General features: G+C 44.2%; 3 protein-coding genes and 1 pseudogene across 3 annotated transcripts in view; 2 read left to right on the forward strand and 2 right to left on the reverse strand.

The window, feature by feature from the left end:
- The window catches only part of LOC144698561 (uncharacterized), a 134,149-nt gene that overhangs the window by 58,230 nt on the left and 51,625 nt on the right, over positions 1–24,294 (forward strand). The window lies entirely within an intron of this gene.
- LOC144698306 (uncharacterized) overlaps positions 1–24,294 on the reverse strand; it is a 119,378-nt gene that overhangs the window by 23,410 nt on the left and 71,674 nt on the right. The window lies entirely within an intron of this gene.
- LOC144698560 (uncharacterized) overlaps positions 1–24,294 on the reverse strand; it is a 59,792-nt pseudogene that overhangs the window by 10,887 nt on the left and 24,611 nt on the right.
- Positions 1–24,294, forward strand: part of LOC144698562 (uncharacterized) — a 1,040,782-nt gene that overhangs the window by 2,267 nt on the left and 1,014,221 nt on the right. The window lies entirely within an intron of this gene.

The raw sequence follows: 24,294 nt of genomic DNA on the forward strand, positions 1-24,294 counted from the left end.
GGTTCTCCCTCACTCCCTTTTTTCTGTTTTAAATCAGTTTCACTGGTTTTTAGAAGAGGAGGATTTGCAGTCGGGAAACTGAAACTAAACATCACATCAGCATCTGACGGTGTCACCCAATTTACCGTAACATGAATATCATCGGATTTTGAACATGGAAGGAAAAGACACCGCTCAGAGTGGGAAGAAACCGTGGAAATGTGGGGATTGTGGAATGGGATTCAGGTTCCCGTCTGAGCTGGAAACTCATCGCTGCAGTCACACTGGGGAGAGGCCGTTCACCTGCTCCGAGTGTGGGAAAGGATTTAGTCAGTCATCCAGCCTGAAGACACACCAGTGAGTTCACATTGATAAGAGGCCTTTTAAATGCTCAGACTGTGGGAAGTGCTGTAAAAGTTCTGAGGAACTAATGTGCCATCAACGTGTTCAGACTGACGATAGACCATTCAGGTGCTCTCACTGTGAGACTGGGTTCAGACGTTCATCTCATCTCACTGTACAACAGCGAATTCACACTGGGGAGAGACCGTTCACCTGCTCCCAGTGTGGGAAAGGCTTCATTACCTCATCCAATCTACTGATACACCAGCGAGTTCACACTGGGGAGAGGCCTTTTCAATGTCCAGAGTGTGGAAAATACTATAAAAGTTCCAGGGAACTGATGTCCCATCAACATGTTCACACTGACGAGAGACCGTTCAGGTGCTCTCACTGTGGGGCTGGGTTCAGGCGATCATCTCAACTCACTAAACACCAGCGAATTCACACTGGGGAGAGACCGTTCATCTGCTCTGAGTGTGGGAAGGGATTCACCACCTCATTCAACCTGCTGAGACACCAGCGAGTTCACACTGACAAGCAACCCTTTAAATGCCCAGGCTGCGGGAAATGCTATTAAAGTTCCGGGGAGCTGATGTCCCATCAACGTGTTCACACTGATGAGAGACCGTTCAGGTGCTCTCAGTGCGGGACTGGGTTCAGGCGATCATCTCAACTCACTGTACACCAGCGAGTTCACACTGGGGAGAGACCTTACACCTGCTCCGAGTGTGGGAAGGGATTCACTCAGTCATCCTGCCTGCTGACACACCAGCGAGTTCACACTGGGGAGAGACCGTTCACCTGCTCTGAGTGTGGGAAGGGATTCACTCGCTTATACCATTTACAGAGACCCCAGCAAGTTCACAAGTAACTGCAGTGATTGGATGTTGTTGTGAAATCACATCCAGGACTGAACCATGTTCATTGGGGTCTCTTTCTGCTGATGTTACTAAACTCCAGGTCAGTTATAGGGAGTAATATCCTGGATAAAAGTCCAATAAATCAGCTTTGTGTTAAACTCACCCTGTGTCAAGTGTTTTCAATCTCTCAAACACAAGTTAGTTCCTTTTGAAGGGCTCTTCCTCACCCCGTCTCCTTCATTCTCACCTCCAACAACAAGTGTGAGGAGCTCATGGGGCAGAAAATTACGCTTGGTAGGCGAGCGTCCCGACGTCATCGCGCAGTCCCGCAATATTTCACTAACAATTAAGAAGCCTGTAAGGCCACTAAGAAGTTAATTAAATTCAAATTTACGCTGCCCATCGAACCTAATGGTTGGCGGGCGGGCGAAAAGGCCAAGCGGCCTTTACCTTTTTCAGGAAACCTCATCCACGGACGGGACGAGGTCGCCTGAAGCAAATCAAATTTTACACTTGAATTAAAAACATGAAACAAAAATGGAAAATGCTGGAAAAATTTAGCAGGTCTGATAGCATTTCTGGAGAGACAAACAGAGTTTTGCTTTTTTGCAAAAGTATTTTGCAGTATTTTGCTTTTATCTTATTTAATTCACTGCCACTTCTCTTCCAGGAATGCATGTCTTGAAGAAGTACGGCCCTGCAGTATTTTGCTTTTACCTTATTAATTAAAAACATCTCCCTGATCATGTGACAGAGTGACATGAGGGGACATGTTTCATAACCTGTATGAAATCTTTAATTTCTTTTTCAAATCAATCCATCTCTCGGAGACAGCTCTCTGCCTCAGGGAGATTATATCGCTCACTCTCGCGTGCATGCACAAAGGTCACACTCACCCAGCTCGCACTCCTCCCCCCGCCCGCACAGGCAGCGCTGAGCACTGCTGCTCACGTTTCACACAGCACAGGCCTTAATTGGCCCCCAGTATGAAATTGCCTTCCGGGCCTGATTGCAGGCAGCGGGCGGCTTCCTGACTGCCCCACTCGCCCCCGCCGAGCCTGCACGCCAAGGGCAAAATTCTGCCCATGGAGCTTCTTTGTCACTAAGATTGAGAAAATCCGATCAGCTGCCTCTGCTGCTTCCCTCCCTTCCACTAGCCCACTGGGACAAACTGTCTGAACCCTGAACCCACATTTTCTCCAGTTTCTCTCCCATCTCCCCTCATGTCCTCTCACTGCTCATCTTGTCCACGAGACTCACTTTCTGCTATACTGACCCCACTCTCACTGATCTACTGATCACCCAACTTCTCCATGTTAGCTGATATTATTCACAGTTTTGTCTCACTCTCTTCTGGTACTGTCCCTCTCACCTTTTAATCCACCATCCTGACCCATCCTAAAAACAGGATCTGTCTTTGGTCCCTCCTATTTCTCATCTACATGCTGCCACTCGGTGACATCATCCAAAAGCACCGTGTTACTTTCCACATTTACACTGACAACGCCCAGATCTACCTCACCACCATCCCTCGCCATTCCTCCACTGTCCCTAAATGATCAAATTGCTTATCCCACATCCAGTACTGGATGAGCAGAAATTTCCTCCAATTAAAAATTGAAGACAAAAGCCATTGTCTTCAATCACTACTACAAATTCCATCCCATAACTACTGAGACCATCCCGATGAGTTATCATAAGGGTACGTTGTCCTATGTTTATCAACCCAGGAACCTTTCTTCCTAAACAAGGAAGAGAGAGAGAGAACTATTTCTGTAATGTTCATTAAATTTCTGAAGATTTTATAAGGTTAATTAGACAGTTATTTCTCACAGATCTCCCCACCTAGAGAAGGGAATATCCTTTCTGACTTCTCACAACTGATTTCTGACTAACCTCACTATTTCTAAGCTACGAGCTTGTTTTCCTAATTTCTTGATGACAAACTGTAGATAACATACTAAAGCTACTAGAATGATCAGAATCAGCAACACAAACACTTGAGCTGGCACCAAGAATAAATGTCAAAACTTCCACTAAAATGTGATAACTATTGACTTAGATTCATCCTCCCCATCTGCTGATCATCCCACACAATTCTAAATTATTGACATGTTGTAATTACATCTGGTTCAAACAAAAGTTTATGCACAGACTTTAAAGATTCTTCAGCTCTCTGTTAACCTGCATCCTCTTTGTGGATATTTTCCATATCCAGATTCTATTTCCTTCTTCAAATTAATTTGACTCACTTTGACATGTTCAATGTGTTTAATTCTTTCCTGAATGTTTGAGAGACAATTTTTATCTGGAATAGGTCTTACTGTATTGATAATTTAAAACATTGTTTCATTCTACTGGCCACAATAATCACTCATACCCTGTTTTTTCTTCTTCATTCATGGGATATGGGCTTTGCTGGCTGGGCCAGGATTTATTGCCCACCGCTAGTTCCACTTGAGAAGGTGGTGATGAGCTGCCTTCTTGAACCACTGCAGTCCATGTGGTGTAGCTACACCCACAATGCTGTTAGGAAGGGACTTCTAGGATTTTGAACCAACGACAGTGAAGGAATGGCAATATATTTCCCTTTCAGGATGATGAGTGACTTGGAGGGGAATTTCCAGGTGGTTGTGTTCCCATCTATCTGCTGCCCTTATCCTTCTAGATGGTAGTGATCATGGGTTTGGATGGTGCTGTCGAAGGAGCCTTGGTGAATTCCTGCAGTGGTCATCATCAATGCCCATCTACTCTCATCCATCTTCCACCACTTGGCCCGTAGCCCTGTAAGCTGTGGTGTTTCAAGTGTTCATCTAAATACTTCTTAACTGTTGTGAGGGTTCCTGCCTCTACCACTCCCTCAGGCACTGAGTTCCACATTTCACCTGGGCCTGGGGATTTATCCACTTTTAATGCCGCCATTAGCGACTGAGTCTCAGTTAATCATTGTCTGAATCTGGGGAAGGGAGGGGCAGATTCTGTTAGCAAATGGATTGAAAAATAAAAAAGACCAAGTTCCAGCTCATACCATTCGCACCTTATGATAACATAGTTATGGATAATCTTGAGGATGGATAGAGTTGTATTAGAAGCATTTCAGGGAAGGTTCACTCAGTTGATTTCTGGGATGAAAGCGTTGTCTTTCTTTTAAAATTCATTCACGGGATCTAGGCTTCACCGGTAGGTTCCAGATAGCCCCCACCCTCTGGGTGAAAAGAAAATCCTCAAATCCCCTCTAAACCTTCTGCCCCTTACCTTTAATCTATGCCCCCCTGAGTATTGACCCCTCCACTAAAGAGAAAAATGTCTTCCTATCCGCCCTATCTATGCCCCTCATAATTTTGTACACCTCTACCAGGTACACCCTCAGCCTTCTCTGCTCCAAGGAAAACAACCCCAGCCTATCTAATCTCTCTTCATAACTGAAACTCTCCAGCCCAGGCAACATCCTGAGTGAATCTCCTCTGCACCTTCTCCAGTGCAATCACATCCTTCCTATAGTGCGGCAAAGAGCACTGCACAGAGTACATCAAATGTGGCCTAACTAATGCTTTATACTGCTCCATCATAACGTCCCTGCTCTTGCATTCAATGCCTAGACTAATATGTCAACAATGTTTGACACAAAGCTGATTGATTTAACCTTTATCCAGGATATTAAACTCCAGCCCAGTGACAGGGATTATTAACATCAGCAGAAACAAACCCCAACTGTCGGAAAGAGCATGGTTCAGTCCTGGATGTGATTTGCAGCTACAATAACAGCAGAATCCAACCCCGGGAGTCACTTGTGAATACATTGGTCTGTCTGCAGGGTGGATGAATGACTGAATCCCTTCCCACACACGGAGCAGGTGAATGGCCTTTCTCCAGGGTGAACTCGCTGGTGTGTCAGCCGGAGGGATGGGTAAATGAATCCCTTCCCACACATGGAGCAAGTGAAAGGCCTCTCTCCAGTGTGAACTCGCTGGTGTGTCAGCAGACCCATTTTGCTTTTATAGCTTTTCACACAGTCGGCACGTTTAAAAGGTTTCTTTTCAAAGTGAACACGTTGATGTGATGTGAACCGGGTTAGTTGAGTGAATCTCTTCCCACACTTGGAGCAGTTGAATGGTTTCTGCCCAGTGTGAACTTGCTGGTGTGTCAGCAGAATCTTTCTGCTTTTAAAGCACTTTTCACAGTCAGAACATTTAAAAGGCCTCTTGTCAGAGTGTACAAGTTGATGTGAAGTGAGGGTACTTATCTGAGTGAATCCCTTCCCACAGTTAGAGCAGGTTAATGGCCTCTCCCCAGTGTGAACTCGCTGGTGTATCAGCAGATTCCTTTTGCTTTTAAAGCTCTTCTCATAGCCACAACATTCAAAAGGTTTCATGTCTGAGCGAACAGGTTGATGTGAAGTGAGGTGGGTTAGTAGAGTGAACCCCTTCCCACACTCGGAGCAGATGAAAGGCCTCTCCCCAGTGTGTGCGCGCTGATGAGTTTCCAGCACAGATGGGGATCTGAATCCTAACCCACAGTCCCCACATTTCCACGGTCTCTCCAAGGTGTCTGTGTCCTCGTGTCTCTCCATGTTGAACGATCAGTTGAATCCTTGTCCACACACACAACACTTGCACAGTTTCTCCCCGCTGTGAATCGTGAGATGTTTTTTTCAGATGGTGTAACAGGTTAAAGCTCTTTCCACAGTCAGTTCACTGGAGCACTCTCACTTAGGCGTGTCTGTGTCTCGGTGCTTTCCCAGTCACACTGACGTTTGAAATCTTTTCACACAGACAGAAAACACAAATATTTCTCCTTCGACAGTCAAAGATCAATGATATTCAGGTCCAACGTCGGGAATTATAGACCAGTCAGCCTGACGTCAGTCATGCGGAAAATTCTAGAGTCCATTATAAAAGATTTACTAGCTGAGCACTTGGAAAAATAAAGTGGCAGAATGGGACAGAGTCAGCGTGGATTTATGAAAGGGAAATCATGCTTGACAAATCTACTGGAATATTTCGAGTATGAAACTACTGGAGTTGATGAGGGGGAACCAGTGGATGTGGTTTATTTGGAATTTCAGAAGGCTTTCGAAAAAGTGCCACATAAGAGATCAGCGTGTAAAATTAGAGCACATAGGATTGGAGGTAGTATATTGAGAGGTATAGAAAACTGGTTGGCAGACAGGAAACAAAGAGTAGGAATAAATGGATCTTTTTCCAAATGGCAGGCAGGCAGTGACTAGTGGGGTAGCGCAGGGATAGGTACTGGGACCCCAGTTTTTCACAATATATATCAATGATTTAGATGAGGGAATTAAATTTAATATCTCCAAATTTGCAGATGACACAAAGCTAGGTGGGAGGGTGAGCAGTGAGGAGGATGCAGAGATGCTTCAGTGTGATTTGGACAATCTGAGTGAGTAGGCAAATGCATGGCAGATGCAGTATAATTTGGATAAATGTGAGGTTATCCACTTTGGTAGCAAAAACAAGAAGGAATATTATTATCTGAATGGCTATTAATTGAGAGAGGGAAATGTGCAACGAGACGTGGGTGATCTCGTACACCTGTTGCTGAAAGTAAGCATACAGGTGCAGCAGGCGGTAAAGAAGGCAAATGGTATGTTGGCCTTCATAGCGAAAGCATTCAAGCACAGGAGCAGGGATGTCTTGCTGCAATTATACGGGGCCTTGGTGAGACCACACCTGGAATATTGTGTGCAGTTTTAGTCTCCTTATCCTAGGTAGGATGTTCTTGCTATAGAGAGAGTGCAGCGAAGGTTTACCAGACTGATTCCTGGGATGGCAGGACTGACATAAGAGGAGAGATGGAGTTACTTGGGATTAAATTCGCTGGAGTGCAGGAGAATGAGGCGGGATCTCATAGAAATCTATAAAATTCTCACAGGACCAGGCAGGGGAGATGCAGGAAGGATGTTCCCGATGGTGGGGGAGTCCAGAACCAGGGGTCACAGTCTGAGGACATGGGGTAGACCATTTAGGACTGAGATGAGGAGAAGTTTCTTCACCCAGAGAGTGGTGAGCCTGTGGAATTCGCTACCACAGAAAGTAGTTGAGGCCAAAACCTTGAATGTTTTCAAGAAGGAGTTACAAATAGCTCTTGGAGCGAAAGGGAACAAAGAATATGGGGAGAAAGCGGGAGCAGGTTATTGAGTTGGATGATCAGCCATGATCATAATGAATGGTGGAGCAGGCTCGAAGGGCCGAATGGCCTGCTCCTGCTCCTATTTTTTATGTTTCCTGCTGAATCGAGTGACACTGTCAGATCTTGATGTGATGTTTGGTTTGAGTTTCCGATCTGCAAATTATCTCCCTCTTGTACCCTGTAAAAGCAGTTTACAAAAATATTCACTGTATGTACAGGATAGAAATTCAAAGCAGAAAATTCGAGTTTCTTTGGTACATTATTCACCCAAACATGTGGTTCAATCAAACTGAAAGAAGCTCAAATCAGCAACAACGTCCCAACAAAAGCAAAGGGAACCTTCCTAACTCAACCAGGATGTTGTTTTCAGTGTCTATGAGACACACTGTACCCTGAGGTGCCCACCGGTTGTGGGAGGTATCAAGCGTACCGGTGGATACTGCATGTTCTCTCACCAGGGACCCGCGGGCACGGACAAGACCATGGAAGAGAGGTCGGCAGCAAGTGTGACCACCCCCATGTGTGTCACCCATCCTGGATCTGCAAATTCCTGTTTTAAACAGGCCCATAAACAGTTACAGGAAAAGATTCTCTGATTTATCCAGCATTAACCACCCCACCACCCACCTTTACACTGGGCAGCCAGAGATTAGGATTGTGGGGCTGAAGTATCGCCAGCGGTTGAGGATCAGCACCTCTCACCCTGAATATGTAAATGTCCCATGGACTCACTCACTGTTACATCCACAAGAAGGCCGCACATGCGCCCTGCTCCCTGCTGAAACAGGATGGCGGCCGTTACCCTGGGTCTGGGTCTCGGGGAAAATAAATATATAAAAACTCAATAAAATTAGCGATCAAATTATAGAGAAACCTAAGTGTAACAGAGCATCCATTATCCACCAGAAAGATGGGGAGCGGGAATTGTCCATCTCAGTATCGTGAATAGATACTTAATGAGGGGACATTATTCTCTGTGTCTTTCCCGGACATGGAGATGGAAAAGGGGCAAATGAATGAACATTAAACACCTCGTCCACTTGGCACAGAAACTGTCTGAAACTCAGAATAGAAATCACATGGAACAAAATATTGACAAATACTCAACTGCTGGCTAAAAATAAATAAAAATATATATTGGGGGAGACGGTGCCACAGTGCGATTATTACTGGACTAATAATCCAGAAAACCAGCTTGATGCTCTGGGGACAGGGGTTCAAATCCCACCACAGCAGCTGGTGGAATTTAAAATCAATTATTAAATCTGGAATTGAAAGTGAGTCTCAATAACGGCGACAATTCAGCCATTGTCAATTGTCATAAAAACCCACCTGGTTCACTAATGCCCTTTAGGGAAAGAAATCTGCCGTCCTTACCTGGTCTTACATGTGACTCCAGAGCCACACTGAAATGTGGTTACTCTTAAGTACCCTCTGAAATGGTGTGGCAAGCACTTGCTTCAAGGGCAACAAATGCTGTCCCTGCCCACATTCCATGAAAGAAAGTTTTTAACACCACCGCCACTGAATGGCTACAATTTCGGAAGGAAGTGAAGACAGAGGGTCCAGAAAAGATGTAAGAGAACGGTTCCCCTTCCAAGGATAACAAACCAACTTCAACGAACCTAATTGAAGTTCCAATCTCTCGTGAATCTTTCCTCCACACTCTCACATTCTTCCTAAAGCTCAGAATTGGACACATTACTGCAGTTGGGTCCAAAGCAGTGTTTTATTCAGGTTTATTCTAACTTGGTTGATTTTGTACTTTATTCCCGTATTCATAAAGCCCAGGATTCCACATGCTTTATTCACTGCTTTCTCAGCCTGCCCCGCCATCTTCAATGATTTGTGCACATAAAGCCCCAGATTACGCTGCTCCTGCACCTTTTTACACTTGTACCCTTTATTTTATATTGCCTCTCCTTGTTCCTCCTACCAAAATGAATCACTTCATACCTCTCTGAATGAAATTTTATCTGCCACCTGTCTGCCCATTCCACCATTGTGTCTATGTCCTCTTGAGGTTTATCACCACCCTCCCCACTGTAAACACAACTTGAAAATTTGGTGTTGTTTGCAAATTTTGAAATGCAGCCCTGCTCACACAAGTCTAAATCATTAATATATATCAAGAAATCAGTGGTCTGACCACTGACCCCTTGTGATCCCACTGTATACTTTTCCTCAATTTGAAAAAGCAACCGTACACCATGCATGTTGTTGCCTGTCACACAGCCAATGCTGCCTCTGCCCGATGGATTTTAACTCTGCTGATATGCCTGTTACTTGGCACTGTATCAAATGCCGTTTAGCAGTTCATGTGCACATAAACCGTGTTACCCTCATCAACATTCTCTGTTGCCTTATTAAAAACTCAAGAAATTTAGTTCAATACGATTGTCCTGAACAAATTGTACAAGTGACCTAATTTTGACCTGAATTGCCGCTTCTAAATGCTTTCCCACACAAGAGGTTAAACTGACTGGTCTGTCAATGCTGGGCTGACCCTTCCATTTAAGATTACTAAGGATTTAATATTAGTGCCAGGAAGTGTGGGGAAATCGTGAGAAGTTGTGAAATTGTAACATTTAAAGACACTAATAACTGATAAATAGCTCAATAAATAATCAGTTTTCAAGACATAAAGTACAGATAAATTAATTTATGAATAACTGAATTGAATTATTAATAATGTCAGGTAGAGTGCTTGGAATGGAGAAACGAAAATTACTGCAATGCTTAAAATATGAAATGAAAAGATTAAAAACTGGAAACACTCAGCAGATCTGGAAGAATCTGTAGAGAGAGAAACAGAATTAACGTTTCAGGTCTGTGAGCCATTGAAAGGTGGAAGAGGAACAGAAGGGAAGGTCTATGAAAGGCTGCAGGGCGAGAGAGATTAACTGACAATAGGTTTCATAATGCAAGGTCAAAGGGAGTGGTAATGGGACTATTAAAAACACAAAAGCTGTTTCTAGATTAGGTGTGAATGGCACGATAACAACAATCTGAATGCAATGTGAAGAAAATGAGAGAAATAAAAAAGGAAAACTAGGACTCAAAGAAATAAGGAACAAATGAGGGCAGAGATAATTACTTGGTTAAACAGGGATCCAGGGACAAAAGCAGAAGGTAGGATTCACTTTGAATGGAGCAGCGGGATAGAGACAAGTCAGAGAATCATAGAATGGTTGCAGCAAAAGAAGGAGGCCATTCAGCCAGTCGTGTCTGTATTAGGCCCCTGAAGGGACAATTTACCTAATGCCATGTCCCTGCCTTTGCCCCATGGCCCTGCAATTAAACAAGATTGAACAATTCTTAAACAAAACTTGTATGAAACAAGATGTTTACGCGAAGGGACAGCAGAAAAAAAAAGTAAATTGTTTACAGAGTGTATCGAGGGCGGGGAACAGCATAATGTACCTGTGCAGGTCAGTGAGGATCCGCAAGGTCCATCAGCCTGCAGTGTTTAGTGGGCCCTGGGGGAGGGGAGGATGGAACCATTTGGGACAAAGCACAGGGCAGGAGGTCACCCCTCCCCCACTGTCCTGGTAACACGAAGGACTCACCTTGGACTGTCCCACACCTGGGCCGGGCGGGGTCAAGGTGGAGGAAGCTGCAAGCTGGTAGCTTGAGCTGTGAACTGGGCGGAGTTGGGCATTTGAGTGACAGGTCTGGGGCTATATCAGAGCAGGCACAGTCACTGCTCCCTCTTTTCCTCGTGGAAGTTTCACTGGAGTCATGTTGGTGAGTTTCTAAACTCTGTCTCACTATCCCGGGAATGGAGGTGGATTGGAGGTTGCTGTCAGTGTTGGATTATATTGTTTCTCCTCATTCTTCCCGCTTCTCCCACTCCCAGTTCCAGGCTGCAGGTCCCGGTGATTCTGGATGCGGGACAGTTGTTAGTCCCGGCCCTGGTGTGGGTGCGCAAGCGCAGATTGTTGTTCTGTAATAATGGCGGGTGATCGTCCTCCTGTATTTTGCTGCAGTTCTTCACCCCCTTGACTCTCCCGGCGCCATAGTTGCCACCTGCCGATTGTGGCAACCGACCTTCCAACAGGAAATTAACAACTTTTAGATAGAGCGGTTTCTGGGGCGCATTGCATTGTGGGAATATTGCCCGCCATTATCAGTGGCCATCGCCGAGAGTTATCGTGCCGCCTGAAGGCAGGTCAGCGACCTGAGCCCCTACTTCTGTTTCTTAATCTGTTCATGCTGCCTGACCTGCTGGATATTTAAAATATTTTATGTCTTAACTTCAGTTCCAGTCTGGCAGAGCTTTGCTTTCATTTTATTGTTTCATGTAGCCGAGTCTGGAAACACAGGCAGACCAATTAGGAGCCGGTTTGAATTAGGGTGGGGGTTGAATGGGGGTGTTTCTTGTTGCGTCAGTTTTGAGCTGGAGTAGAATTGGAGGAGAAGCTGCTGGGGTTAACCCCGAGGACTTTGCAACCCAGTCGGGCCCAGCAATTTCCAGTGTGAAGCTGTTAAAGGAGGTAGATCCTGGGGGAGAACAGAGTGACAAACGTCCATTCAAGTTAAGAGTGTTGTTTTAGTAACAATATTTCAACAGTGCCTTTTTTTCCGAGATTTTTTGTTAATTCGTTTCTTGGTATTTGGTGTCACTAACAAGACCAGCAGGTATTGTCAATCCCCAGTTGTCTGTTGGTCAGGTGTTGGTGGGCCTTCTTCCTGAATCGCTGCAGTCACTATGGTGAAGGTGTTCCAACAATGCTGTTTGGTAAGGAGCTACAGGATTTTCACTCAGCAATGATAAATGTCCAAATCAACAACAACAATTGCATTTATGTAGCACACTGATTAGAATAGAACGTTCCAAAGTATTTCACGGGAATATTATACCGGAATATTTAACACTGAAGCACATGAGGAGATATTGGGGCACATGATCAACAGCTTGGTCAAAGAGGTAAGTTTTAATGATAGAACACATCTTTTACCAGTTTCTCTCCCATCTCCTCTCATGCCTTCTGTGTGCACCAACTGCTCCATCGACCCTCTTCCCACTAAACTACTGACCATCCAACTTCCCCATGTTTGCCGTCATTGTCAATGGTTCTCTCTTTTCAGATACTGTTCCGGTCTCCTTTAAACCTTCCATCATTATAACATCCTTAAATAAAAACAAGCCCTTCACTCTTCCATCTTTGCATGCTGTCGCCATATCTCCAGCCTCTCTTTCCTTTCAAAAATCCTTAAACATTTTGTAATCTCCCAAAACTGTGTCCATTTTTCCGAGAACTCCCTGTTTGAATCCCTCCAATCAGGTTTCTGCCCTGCCTCAGTTCGAAAACAGTTCTTATCAAAGACACAAGTGAGATCCTATGTGGCTGTGACACAGGTAAACTTTCTCTTCTGGTCCTTCCCGACGTGTCTCACCTTCTTGGAGAGGAGACAGCCAGACCTGTGAGGAACACCTCCGATCGGGCAGCGGGCTGAGTTTGAAAATAAACCCAAGGGCGACATCACAGGAAAACTTGGTTGGTGAGAAGTTGCTGTTAGGGATTGTGTTTAAATAGCTTAAAACTAGAAACAAAAAACATAACATTTATAAAGAAGTAGCTGCCTGTATTTCAGTAAGGAACACCAACAATAGGGCAGTAACATTAAATCAAGTCAAAGTGAAATAGAGTCATAAAGTAAACCAAAGTAAGGTAAAGTTAGGAGAAATGTCGCAAAGTGAAGTTACTGTTAATTTATTCTACTAGTCCTCCTTACTTTAAGTGTAAAATTAGAAGGAAGTAAAATGGGTAACAGGAAGTAGTAGTGAGGCTACAAGGCAGGAGAAACAAAGCAGAGCATTGAGTCTGCTTCGAATGCAGAATTATGTTAAAAAGGGAAAATTAAAGGCACTCTCTCTGACTGCACACAGCATTCGCAATCGATGATCAAAAGGCACAAATAGTAAGATATTATAGGGGTAAGATATTATTGCCATTATGGAAACATGGCTGCATGGTGACAAAAACTGGGAACTGAATATTCATGGATACTGGAAGTTTAGTAAAGGCAGACAAGGAGGTGGAGTTGTGCTGATAATAAGGGATGAGATCAGTGCATTAGTAAAGGAGATCTCAGTTTGGAAGAACAATGTGGAATCTGTTTGGGTGGAGCTAAGCATTAGCAAAAGGCAGCAGACATTTGTTGGAGTTATTCATAGCCTGCCAGATAGTAATGGTAATAGTAATGTATTAATCAGGAGATGATAGAAGCATGTAGCATAGGGTATACATTGATCATGGATGACTTCAATCTACATGTACACTGGATAAACCAATTGAGCACTGATGCAGTGGAAGATGAATTTCTGGAGTATGTTGGGGATGGTTTTCTAGAGCAGTATGTTGAGGAGCCGACTCGAGGGCAGGCTATTTTAGATCTAGCATTATGTAATGAAAAAGGACTAATTAATAATCTTGTTGTAAAAGAACCTTGAGGGGCGAGTGAACACAATATTATAGTGTTTTATACTATGTTTGAAAATGAGGTAGTTCACTCTGAAGCAGGGTTGTTAAAGTTGAATAAAGGAAATTATGAAGGCGTGTGGGAGAAATTGGCTGAGACAGAATGTGAAAATACATTAAAATGTACAGAGGCAATGAATAGTCTTCAAAGAATTATTAAATAGCTTGCAGCACATACACCTTCCTTCAAGGTGCAGAACCCCCAAAAAGTCAGTCAACCGTGGCTGACAAAGGAAGTTAAGGATGGTATAAGATTTAAAGATAAGGCTCATAAAGTTGCCAGAAGTGGGAGTAAACCTAAGGATTGGGAGGCTTTTAAGATACAACAAAAGAAGACCAGGAAACTGGTAAAGAGAGGGAGAATAGCATATGAATGCAATCTAGAGAAAAGATAAAAACAGACTCTAAGAGCTGCTTTAGGCAAATGAGGGTCCATTTCATGCAGAGTCAGGGAATAGAGAAAGGGCAGAGAAGCTAAATGATAATTCTGAGTCTGCCTTCACCGGGGAAGATACAAGAAATCTCCCAGGTTTAGAGATCCAAGGGAGTAGGGAGAATGAGGAGTTGAAGGTAATTACACTGTGGTACAGGAAGCCATTCACGCAGGGGGAGCAAAAAGGAATGTAGTGGTAGTAAGGGATAGTATAGTGAGGGCACTGACACTGTTTTCTGCAGCAAAAAGTGAGAGTCCAGACGGTTGTGTTGCCTGCCCAGTGCCAGGGTTCGGGACATCTGCTCAGGGCTGGAGAGGGACTTGCAATGGGAGGGGGAGAATCCAGTTGTCGTCGTCCATGTACGTACCAATGATATAGGTAGAACTAAGAAAGAGGTTCTGTAAAGTGAGTATAAGGAGCTAGGTACCAAATTATGTAGCAGAACCTCAAAGGTAATAATCTCTGGATTATTTACCTGAGCCACGTGCAAATTGGCATCGGGCAAATAAGATTAGCGAGACCAATGCGTGGCTCAAAGATTGGTGTGGGAGAAGTGAGTTCCAGTTTGTGGGGCACTGGTATCAGTGCTGGGGAGAGTGGGGGCTGTACCGTTGGGACGGTTTACACCTGAACCATGCTGGGATGAGTGTCCTCACAAATTGCATAGCTAGGGAAGTAGAGAGGGCTTTAAACTAAACAAGAGCGGTGAGGGATCAAGCTTGGGTAGAGGTAGCAATTCAAGGTGTAGAGTCAAGAAAGGAGAGCAAAATAGTAATATAAGAAACAAGGTCAGAGAATGGCAGGAAAGGACTGAGAGAAAAAAACCTGAGAATAAATCAACAGTCAAGACTAGATGTTACAACGGTAACAAAAAGACAAGACTGAAGGCTCTCTATCTGAATGCACATAGCATTCAAAACAAAGTAAATGAATTGATGACTCACACAGAAGTAAATAAATATGATCTGTTAGTAATTATGGAGACGTGGCTGCAGGACAACTAAGATTGGGTCCTTAATATTGAGGGGTACATGACATTCAAGGAGAATAGGAAGCTAGGTAAAGGTGGCGGGGTTGCATTGTTAATCAAAGAGGGCATTGGTGCAATAGTTAGAGATGACCTTGGATCAGGAGATCAGGATGTAGAATCGGTTTGGGTGATGAGGAATAGTAGGGGAAAAATAGTCATTAGTGGGAGTGGTTGATGGGCCCCTAACAGCAGCCATAGTGCAGGACAAAGTATTCAAGAGAAAATATTGTGTGCTTGTGATAAAGGGACGGCAATAATCATGGGTGATTTTAATCTACACATTAACTGGAAAAATCAGATTGGCAGTAATAGCCTGGATGAGGAGTTCTTAGAATGCTTCTGAGATAGTTTCTTAGAGCAGCATGTTCAGGAGCCAATCAGAGAGCAGGTTATATTTGACTTGGTATTGTGTAATGTAACAGGATTAATTAATGACCTCAGAGTAAGGGCACTACTAGGTAGCAGCGAGCACAATATGGTTGAATTATACATCCAGTTTGAAAGGGAGAAAAGTGGTTCAAAGACTAGCATCTTAAACTTAAATAAGGGCAACTATGTGGGGATGAAAGCTGAGCTAGCTGAAGTGAACTGGGAAACTAGCCTAGAGGATAGATGAATAGAGAAGCAGTGGCAGACATTTAAGGGGATATTTCAAAGTATTCAGAATGAGTACATCCCGACCATAAAGAAAAATTATAAGGGGAGGACCCACCATCTGTGGTTAACTAAAGAAGTTAAAGAAAGCATCAGCTTAAGGAAAAAGCATACAACTCCACAAAGATGAGCAGCAGGACAGATGATTGGACAGAATATAAAGAACAGTCGAAAATGGCTAAAAGGTTAATCAGGAGAAAGAAATTAGAGTGTGAGAGGAAGTTTGCTAGAAATGTAAAAATGGATAGCAAGTGTTTCTACAGGTGCTTAAAAAGGAAAAGAGTGAGCAAAGTGAGTGTTGGTCCTCTAGAGGGTGACAGTGGGGAGTTAATATTAGATAAGGAAATGGTGGAAGAAATGAATAATATTTTGCTTTTGTGTTCAATATAGAGGATACAGAAAACATTCCAGTAATAGCTGCAAATCAGAAGGTGACAAGAGAAAGGAACTTGGTGAAATTGAAATCACTGGGGAAATGGTACTGAGCAAATTGAAGGAGCTGCCGATGTCAAGTCTCTGGGACCCAATGAACTACATCCTTGGGTCTTAAAAGAGGCGGCTAATGCGGTAGTCGGTGCGCTGGTGTTAATTTTCCAAAATTCGCTCGATTCTGGAAAGGTTCCGTCAGATTGGAAAGCAGCAAATATAACCCCTCTATTCAAGAAGGGAGGGAGGCAGAAAACAGGAAACTATAGGCCAGTTAGCTTGACGTCTGTCATGGGGAAGTTATCAGAATCAATCATTAAGGAGGTTATAGCTGGGCACTTAGAAGAGCTCAAGGCAATTGAGAAGAGTCAGCATGGTTTTGTGAAAGGAAAATCATGTTTAACCAATTGATTTGAGTTTTTTTGAAGGAGTAACATGCGCTCTGGATAAAGCGGAGCCTGTAGACGTACTGGACTTGGATTTCCAGAAGGCATTTGAGAAGGTGCCACATCAAAGATTATTATGGAAAATAAAAGCGCATGGTGTAGGGGGTAACTTATTAGCATGGATAGGAGATTGGCTGGCTGGCAGAAAGCAGAGAGTATGTGTAAATGGGTCTTTTTCTGATTGGCAGGATGTGATGAATGAAGTCCCACAGGGGTCTGTGCTCGGGCCTCGAACTTTTTATGATTTACATCAATGACTTAGATGAGGGGAGTGAAGACGTGGTAGCGAAATTGGCAGATGGCACAAAGGTAGGTAGAAAAGTATGTTGTGAAGAGGACATGAGGAGGTTGCAGATGGATGTAGATAGGTTGAATAAGTGGCCAAAGATCTGGCAAATGGAGTGAAATGTGGGAAAATGTGAAGTTAGTCACTTTGGCAGGAAGAACAAAAAAGCAGAGTATTGCTTAAATGGAGAATGGCTGCATAATTCTGAGGTGCAGAGGGACCTAGGTGTTCTAGTAAATGAGTCACAAAAAGTTTGTATGCAGGTACAGCAAGTAATTAATAAGGCTAATGGAATGCTATCCTTTGTTAGGAGAGGGGTTGAACATAAAAGTAAGGATGTTATGCTTCAGTTATACAGGACTGCACCTTGAATACTGTGTGCAGTTTTGGTCTCCTTATTTAAGGAAGGATATAAATGCATTGGAGGCGGTTCAAAGGATGTTCACTAGATTGTTACCTGGAATGAATAGGCTGTCTTATGAGGAAAGGTTGGACAGACTGGGCTTGTTTCCACTGGAGTTTAGAAGAGGGAGGAGTGATTAGATTGAAGTATACAGGATCCTGAATGGCCTTGACAAGGTGGATGTGGAAAGGATGTTTCCTCTTGTGGGTGAGTCCAGAACTAGGGGGCACTGTTTCAAAATTAGGGGGTCGCCCTTTTAGGACAGAGATAAGGAGAAATTTTTCTCTCAGAGGGATGTGCGAATGGGAACTCTCTGCCTCAGAAGGCGGTGGAGGTGGGGTCATTGAATATTTTTAGGACAGAGGTAGATAGATTCTTGTTCGGCAAGCGAATCAAAAGTTATCGAGGTTAGATGGGAATGTGGAAATTCAAAGACAAGAAGATCAGCCATGATCTTATTGAATGGCACAGCAAACTTGAGAGGCCAAATGGTCTGCTTCCGTTCCTATTCCATATGTTCTTATGGTCTCTCTCCAGTGTGAATTCGCTGGTGTATTCGCAAGTGGGATGACTGAGTGAATCCCTTCCCACACACGGAGCAGGTGAATGGTCTTTCCCCAGTATGAAACCATTGGTGTCTCAGCAGGCCGGATGGCTGAGTGAATCCCTTCCCACACTCAGAGCAGGTGAACGGCCTCTCCCCATTGTGAAGCCGCTGGTGTATCAGCAGTTGGGATGACTGATTGAAACTCTTCCCACACTCGGAGCCGGTGAACAGCCTCTCTCCAGTGTGTAGCTGCTGATGTCTCAGCAGCTCAGATGACTGAGTGAATCCCTTCCCACACTCAGAGCAGGTGAATGGTCTCTCCTCAGTGTGAATTCGCTGGTGTGTTCGCAGGTTGGCTGACAGAGTGAATCCCTTCCCACACTCGGAGCAGGTGAACGGCCTCTCCCCAGTGTGACTGCGTCGATGGATTTCCAGCTGGGATGGGTAACTGAATCCTTTCCCACAGTCCTCACATTTCCACGGTTTCTCCATGGTGCAGGTGTCCCTGTGTCTGTCCAGGTTTGATGATCAGTTGAATCCTTGTCCACACATAGAACACGTGTACAATGTCCCCCTGCTGTGAATGGTGTGATGTTATTTCAGGCTGTGTAACTGGTTAAAGCTCTTTCCACTGTCAGTTCACTGGAACACTCTCATTCAGGTGTGTATGTGTCTCGGTGCTTTTCCAGACTCACTGATGTTTGAAATCTTTTCCCACAGACAGAACAGACAAATATTTCTTGTTCGACATTCAAAGACAATAATATTCAGGTCCTGATGAATCGAGTGACTCTGTCAGATCTTGATGTGATGTTTGGTTTGAGTTCCCCCTCTGTAAATCCTCCCCTTCCGATACCCTGTAAAAGGAGTTTACAAAAGTGATCACTATAAGAACAGGATAGAAATTCAGAGCAGACAATTCTCATTTCTATGGAACATTATTTCCTGTCTCCTTCTCCCAAAGCTGCAAATCCCCGTTCCACACTCTCCATCCTCCCTGTGCTGAAGCCAAACAGAATTTTGGATAATTCTTCCTGTATCTTTGTTACAAATTTGTCCAACTGAAGATAACTATGTTTCATCATTCACTTCAGTCATTACTCGTGACAAAACATTAATCTGAAACCCCCTGACCGACCTTACAGACTAGCAGACATTAACCTTGTGTCCAAAACTTACTGTGTGGAGATTTAATGAGCGATTGTGAAGATGGTTTCTCCAAACCTCCCTGGGTTTCCTTCCTTCCTTCTCTCCCTCTCTAACTAAGTTAAACCTGGGATCAGTCTCATGGTCCATTCTGGTTACTGCTTCTCTTCCTGATAACTAATTAACTCCAATTAAGCACTGAGAAGACTGAAGACACTGTTTTCAGTCCCTGCTCCAATCTCCATTCCCTAGATACCAACTCCATCCTTCTCCCTGGGAACAGTCTGAGATTAAACCAGTCTGTTGATAACCTCGGTGTTACATTTGATCTCAAGATCAGGTTCTGACCTCATATCGGTGCCGTCACTAAGATCGCCTCTGTAACATCACCCGCCCTCACCCCGTCTCAGTGCATCTGCTGCTGAAACCCTCATCACTGCCGTTGTTACCTCCAGACTTGAATGACTATCCCAACACACTCCTGGCTGGTCTCCCACATTCTACTCTCCGTAAGCGTGAAGCCATCCAAAAGTCTGCTGTCCACGTTTTCACTCATAGCAAGTCCTGTTCCTCTGTCACCCATTTGCTTCCTCACCTGTCTTGGATCCCGGTCAAGCAACAGCTTGATTTTAAAATTCTCATCCTTGTTTTCAAATCCCTCCATGGCCTCGCCCCTCCCTTTCTCTGTAATCTCCTCCAGCCCTACAACCCTCTGAGATATCTGCACTGTTCCAATTCTGATAGCTTGTACATTCACCATTTTAATCGCTCCAGCATTAATGACCTTGCCTTAAGTTCCCTCGTTCCCAAATTCTGAAATTCTCTCCCTACACCTCTCCCTCTGTCTACCACATTTTCCCCCTTTAAGACACTTGAGTATTGCTAAAAAAAGAGACATTCTGTTGAAACCTTTTATCTTGTACTCATCAGGACAGACGCAAGAACATCAAATTTCAAAGATTATAAGTCGGGCTCAAATGTGGCTTACTTTTGCTTGCTAGAAGCTGCATATATTCATACACAGGGAACTGTCCACTGCAGACAGAAGGTGCATGTCCAGGGATGGGGCCGTTTGTTGAATTAAACAAAAGCATGGAGGATGATAGCTCTTTGGTGAATTCTCCATGGTAATGCCTTGACCAATCAGAGCTGACTGGCCAACCAGTCAACACCCTTTCCTTGTGCGGCACAAATTGTTATTCGCTCAGAAATTTGTTTTTTTTTGCATCTGTCCAGAGGAGTGCAACATGAAATATCAGCAATATGTCTCCCTTTCTCAGAAATACTTAAATTCTGTACTGCTGAGTGACTATGGGTTTATAATTCTATTGTTGCTGATCTAAAACTCCTGGTGAACACACATTTTATGAACGTCTCCCTCGGGCTGTTGCTCATTGTCCCCATGAGGATGGCGGCTGCGCATGCGCCCTGCAGCACATTGACCCATGAAGGTGGCGGCCGCGCATGCGCGAATCTCCACATTGCCCCTATAAAGATGGCGGCCGTTAACTAGGGCATTTCTCCCGCAGCGCCGAGCAAACCCGGGGATGGTGGCTTCTTATTGAGGGATTGGGGCCGGTACCGTGAGTTTATGAAGCTTCCAAATTCATCCGCCGGCCCTATCTCTGTTCACGCGTTTAATTTCGGTTCTGGATTTGCACTCGGTCTTTGTAAAACCCGCATTTTAAATCCGCTCACTGGAGCTCCCGTCTGTCTCCACGGACTGCGCATGTTTCGACACCGAATGATTGGCGGCAGGTCCGGACCAATAGGAAGAAGGGGCGGAATTGGAGGACCGAGCAGGAGCAACTGGTCCTCCAGCCAATCGGAGTGAGAGGGGCGGAGCCTGCTGGGAGTGGAGCATGCGCAGTGTGGGCGGGGGACCGGGACGAAGGCGGTAGAATATTTTTGCCAATAATTAATATAGATTTTTCTTTTCCCGCCTATTTCCATTATTTTTAAATGTATTTCCATCCATTGCTTTATCTCTACCTTTTATCCTATTTCAATCCCTTCACCCCACCCCCACTAGGGCTATCTGTACCTTGCTCGTCCTGCTTTCTACCCTTAATTAGCACATTCCTTACATAATATCACCACCTTCAACACCTCTTTGCACTTTTGTCTGTGACATCTTTTGGTTATCTCCACCTATCACTGTCCCTCTATCCAGCTCTACTTGTCCCACCCCCCTTAAACCAGCTTATATTTCACCTCTCTTCTATTTTTACTTAGTTCTGTTTAAGAGTCATATGGACTCAAGACGTTAACTGTGTTCTGCTCCGCAGATGCTGTCAGACCTGCTGAGTTTTTCCAGGTATTTTTGTTTTTGTTGCGGTGGAATTTAAAGTCCAGCGGGTGAGAAAGGGCCGAGTGCAGGAGAGGAATGGAGCCGGAGGGTGGACTGGGAGGGTTCACAAACACCCGGTGTAGGACTCCAAACCCGGATTAGAAACTCCCGGAGCCCAGTTTATACCGAGTGTTTGGAAACTCCTTTTACAGGGGGTTAGAAGGGGAGGATTTACACACAGCAAACTCAAACCCAGAGAAATGTTTGTCTCTTTGGACTGACCTGCTGAAACACATTGAATTCAGACTGGCTAGAGGCTGTTCAGTTGCTCACAGTGTGGTAAGAGGTCCAGGACATCATCAGAACTGCTGGGACACCACATTCACACTGACAAGAGACCTTTTAATTTAAGTGTGAGAAGTGCTTTAAAAGGTGTGGGGAAATTTGCTAGTGCTGTCGGTGGGCTCTTAAACTAATTGGGCATGGGGGTGGGATACTGAGTAGAGGTATAGTAGGGGGTGATGTACATACAAGTATATAAGAAAAAACAAGTCAGTCTGGAAGGCAGGGTGTACATAGTTAAGTTAAGGCACAAGGCAACATGGTAAGGCTGGATGACATTTATTTTACTGTAAGGAGTGTTGTGAGTAAGGCAAATGAGTTGTAGATACTGATTAACACATGGGGATATGATATCATTACTATCACAGCGACATGGCTGAGGGAGGGGCAGGACTGGCAGCTCAATATTCCGAGATATAGAATCTTCAGGCGAGACAGGAGGTTGTAAAAGAGATGGTGGTGTCACAATATTGATCAAGGAGTCAATTAGTGCAGTAAGGAGGGATGGTATCTTAGAAGGTTCCTTAAATCAGGCCATATAGGTAGAACTTAAAAACAAAAAGGGGTCAATCACATTGTTGTGAGCATACTATAGACCCCCAAACAGTCAGGGAGAGATAGAAGGGCAGATATGTAGGCAAATCTCATAAGTGTCAAAATAATAGGGTAATAATAGTCGGGGATTTCAACTTCCCCAATATTAACTGGGATAGACAAAGTGTGAAAGACTTTGAGGGGGCTGAATTCTTCAAATATATCCAGGAGAGATTTTCAAGCCAGCACATAAAAAGTCTTACAAGAGAGGTGCTGGACCTTCTTTTAGAGAACAAAGCCGGGCAAGTTGTAGAAGTGTCAGTGGGGGAGCAGTTCAGTGATAATGACCAAAACTCAGTAAGATTTAAGTAGTTAAGGAAAAAGACGAAGATGGATCGAAAATAAGGGTTTTGAATTGGGGGAAGGCCAATTTCAATATGATAAGACAGGACCTGGCCAAAGTGGACTGGGAGCAGCTACTTGTAGGAAAATCATCATCAGAGCAGTGGGAGTCATTCAAAAAGGAAATAGTGTGCAGGGCCAACATTTTCCCACAAAGGACCAACAAGTCCAGAGAAACCGGGATGTTGAGGAATTGACAGGATTAGATGAGGGGGGAAAGAAAGGGAAGCTTATGGTACATACCGAGGGCTCAAAACAGCAGGAGCCCTTGATGGGTAGAGAAAGTGCAGGGGGTTACTTAAAAAAGAAATTAGGAAGGCGAAGAGGGGGCATGAAAAACACAGCTGGGTGAAATAAGTTAAAATCCAAAGGCATTTTATAAGTATATTCAGGGCAGGAGGATAACCAGGGAAAGATTAGGGCCCATCAGGGACCAAAATGGCAATCTGTGTGAGGAGCTGGAAGATGTAGATGAGGTTTTAAATGAGTACTTTGCATCTGTATTAACTATACAGAAGGACGATGTTGGTAAAGAAATCAGGGAAGGGGACTGTGATATACTTGAACAAATGAGTATTGAGAGGGAGGAAGTATTAGCGGTTTTATTGGGCCTTAAAAGTGTATTAATCCCCAGGCCCAGATGAGATGTATCCCAGGTGCTGTGGGAGGCAAGGGAGGAGATTGCAGGGGCCCTGACATTATTTTTCAAATTCTCTCTGGCCACAGGAGGGGTGCCAGAAGACTGGAGGACAGCTAATGTGGTACCATTATTAAAGAAGAATGGTAGGGATAAACCAGGGAGCTAATAGGACAGTGAGTCCAACATCAGTAGTAGGGAAACTTTTCGAAACATTCTGAGGGACAGAATTAATCCCCACGTGGAGAGGCAAGAATTAATCAAGGATAGTCAGCATGGCTTTGTCAGTGAAAGATCATGTCTAACAAATTTGATCAAATTTTTCAAGGAGGTAACGAGGTGTGTAGATGAGGGTAGTTCAATTGATGTAGTCCACATGGAATTCTCTCAGGCTTTTGACAAGGTCTGGCATGGGAGACAGGTCCAGAAGGTAAGAGCCCATGTGACCCATGGCAATTTGGCAAATTGGATCCAGAATTAGCTCAGTGTCAGGAGGCAGAGGGTGATGGTCAAAGGTTGTTTTTGTGACTGGAAGCCTGTGTCCAGTGGCGTACTGCAGGGTTCGGTGCTGGGTCTCTTGTTGTTTTTAGTGGACATTAATGATGTAGACATGAATGTAGGAGGTATGATCAGTAAGTTCACAGGTGACACAAAAAAATCACTAGTGTGGTAAATAGCGAGGAGGAAACCCTTAGACAACAGGACGATATAGATGGGCTGGTCAGATGGGCATAACAGTGGAAAATAGAATTTAATCCCAAAAAGTGTGAGGTGATGCATTTTTGGAGGACTAACTGGGCAAGGGAGTATATGATGAATGGTAGGACCCGAGGAAGTACAGACCCTTGGTGTGCATGTCCATAGATCCTTGAACATAAGAACATAAGAACTAGGAGCAGGA

Source organism: Cetorhinus maximus, chromosome 23, assembly GCF_964194155.1.
Source record: "Cetorhinus maximus chromosome 23, sCetMax3.hap1.1, whole genome shotgun sequence".
In the NCBI taxonomy this organism is placed as follows: domain Eukaryota; kingdom Metazoa; phylum Chordata; class Chondrichthyes; order Lamniformes; family Cetorhinidae; genus Cetorhinus; species Cetorhinus maximus.